The 3,173-nt window shown below is 40.7% G+C and overlaps 1 non-coding gene across 1 annotated transcript; it reads left to right on the plus strand.

Moving 5' to 3' along the window:
• The first annotated feature begins 1,607 nt into the window (after nt 1-1,607).
• LOC124086872 (U6 spliceosomal RNA) lies at nt 1,608-1,714 on the plus strand. Its single transcript, XR_006849952.1, has one exon. It is a non-coding gene; the product is annotated as a U6 spliceosomal RNA (small nuclear RNA).
• The last annotated feature ends 1,459 nt before the right edge of the window (nt 1,715-3,173 follow it).

Raw genomic sequence — 3,173 nt, forward strand, 5'->3', positions numbered from 1 at the left:
GATGGAACCCAGGATCTCATGCATGCTAGGCAAGCACTCCATCACTGAGCTACACCCCCTGTCCTTTTTATTTTTTATTTTGAGACAAGGCCTCACTAAATTGCTTAGGACCTCACTAAGTTGCTGAGGCTGGCTTTGAACTTGTGATCCCCCTGCCTCAGCTTCCCTAGACAATGGGATTACAGGCTTGCCCAACCACACCTGGCCAGATATTGAGGCCAGGCCTAAAACTATTTGTCTATTGCCCATTGTACCTAGACTAAGGTTCAAGAAATATTTGAGGGGCTGGGATTGTGGCTCAGTGGTAGAGCGCTCACCTAACATGCTTGAGGCACTGGGTTTGATCCTCAGCACCACATTAAAAAATAAGTGAAATAAAGGTATTATGTCCATCTACAATTAAAAAATATAATTTAAAAAAAGGAAATATTTGGTTGATTTCAAAATTAAACTAAGTCAATTTGGGATGATCTGTTGCTTTCTGGTTTCTTTTCGTTCTTCTTATAATCAGTGTATGGATAATTTCAAAAGTTACTATAAAGGATGAATTTTCTGCCTGACCTTCATTTAATAAGAAATATGTTTCCGGGCTGGGGATGTGGCTCAAGCGGTAGCACGCTCGCCTGGCATGCGTGCGGCCCGGGTTCGATCCTCAGCACCACATACAAAGATGTTGTGTCTGCCGAGAACTAAAATAAATAAATAAAAAAAAAAAAAAAAAAAAAAAAAATATGTTTCCTAAACCTGATTTCAATCACTTGTATTGCATTGTTTTTTTAAGTGTTCATTTCTGTTGATTCCTGGGCAAGTGAACTAAGTATTCGTAGTTTAAAATAGAGGAGGCATTTTATTTACAATGGGTACTTTTTTGGAGCTCGTAATGCTATTTATAGTAAACAGATGTGCTTATAGAAATTAGGCAGAGAAGATGCTTACAGGTGAGTGACCTGAACCATTTCCAAGCAGCAAGGGCAAAAAGGGAAACTGATTGCTCAGTTGTCCTTATCTTAGAAGAGCCATTTTACAAAATTATGGGTACACAGTATTTTCAACTGTGGGATTAAAGTTCAAGAGGAATTTGCCCTGCTGGCTCTTTTATAAATCATGTTGAACACTAATCAACAATAACTTCCATGTGAGTTCTGTAGAAGGTGCAGAAACTCTATTTTAATAAATGAATTGTCTAGCAACTACAAGATTGAAGGCAAAAGTGTTACATTGTATGACATTGTAGGAATTTCTCAAGGGGGCTCCAATGATATGATCAAGATTGTGCTTTCTTCAGATTCAATTTTATAAGGGTTATAGATTCATAATGATTATTTTGAGCCAGTTGGATTACAAGTGCTGGGAAGAGTGGTCAGTTCAGAGTAGAGCACTTAGAGTCAACAAGATTTTTTTGTGGTTGATTAATGCTAGAGTAGCACTCAAGACATTGCAAATGTGATGGGGACAAAGCCATTATTCTATTGGGAAAGTGTTCCCACTTGGTGAGAATACCAACCTACCTCCAAAATATATGCTTGTGTGTGTGTGTGTGTGTGTGTGTGTGTGTGAGCGCACAGCAGAGCATTCACAAGTAGATGCGAGAAATTTTACAAAAGAGAGTGTCCGCTTTGGCAGCACATATACTGATATTGGAACAATACAGAGAAGATTAGCATGGCCCCTGCACAAGGATGACGCGCAAATTCATGACACGTTCTGTTTTTTTTACTAAGGAAAGTAAGCCAATCCCAAAAAACCAAAGGCTTAATGTTCTCTCTGATAAGTGGATACTGATCCATAATGGGGGGAGGTCATGGGGGAGAATGGTGGAACTGTGATTGGGCAAAGGGGAGGGAGGGGAGGGGTGGGGGCATGGGGGTAGGAAAGATGGTGGAATGAGATGGACATCGTTACCCTAGGTCGCACATAGGGTGCGACGCTACATCGTGAACAATCAGAGAAATGAAAAGTTGTGTTGCAATTGTGTTCAATGAATTAAAATGCATTCTGCTGTCATATATACTTAATCAGAATAAATGAATTAATGAAATAAAAAAAAACCCCAAATCTAGGAAGTTTATTGAGTGTTTTTCAGTAACCATAAGTGCATGGTAGGCAGGTCTGCAGAAACCACCTTCATTGGCAATGTCTACTTCATGATGGGGTGCAGAGTGCATGGCCAGAGTCTATGCTGCATTGGAGGTAAGGGGGCAGGCTGACTAGTGCTTGGGACCAGAACATTTAGAGGATCATCCAGTTTGGTTACTCAACTGTAGGCAGCTCTGAGTCTATAATGTTGTCTCCTTGAAGTTGATTTTGTGTCTTTTAATTGGCAGTCAAACATTCTCCTCATCAAAAAGTATTCCAACTATCAAGGAACAGCCAAAGTCTGCTTTCAAGAGCACACAATTTACAGAGTAAACGAGGACAAAATGAGACACCCTAAGTATCCAAACTGCTGCAATCATTGTAGTCACCATGGGAGCCAAGCATATAATGTAGCATTTAGGATGTGCTTGCAGCATAAGGGTCTAAATTCATATGATTTAGGGCTTGTTATTTGCTTACATGCCATAAAAAGAGAAAATGAAGAGAGATTGGGAAATGTAGCCGCCTCATATTTTCACTATGAAAGTTTCCAAAATCAAATTCTTCAACTTTGACAAGAAGGTTGATTTTGAGCTAAAGTCTCAGAGGCCTCTGGGGACCAGACCAGGAACACAAATGAAAAAAGTGGACTGAGAACAGACTGGGATAAAATGGAGAATATGTGTCCGGTCCCCAGAGGCCAGTAATTCCTCAGCCCCAGGCAAGTAACTGCCCTTTGGAAATGTGGGCCTTGTATGGCTACTATATAATATTTTTAAAAAGTCAATCTCAGGGGTCTGGGGATGTGGCTCAGTGGTAGAGCACCTGTCTGATATGCCCAAGATCTCAGGTTCAATCCCCAGCACTGCAAGAATAAAAGCAAGCCTCAACAATTTAGTGTCTGTCTCAAAATATAAAATAAAGAAAAGGCTGGGCATGTGGGTCAGTGGTAAAGTGTCCCCTGGGTTTGATCCCCAGCACCAAAGCAATCCCCTTCCTGAAAATCCCAACTTTTCTCTGAAAATCTTTTATTTTTGTGGGGATGGGGGCGTTTTCCTGGAGATTGAACCCAGGAGAGTTTTACCACTGAGGTACAG

The sequence above is a fragment of the Marmota monax genome, unplaced genomic scaffold (assembly GCF_021218885.2).
Source record: "Marmota monax isolate L192 unplaced genomic scaffold, Marmota_monax_Labrador192_F-V1.1 WCK01_AAM20220418_F8-fsc00261, whole genome shotgun sequence".
Classification (NCBI taxonomy): Eukaryota; Metazoa; Chordata; class Mammalia; order Rodentia; family Sciuridae; genus Marmota; species Marmota monax.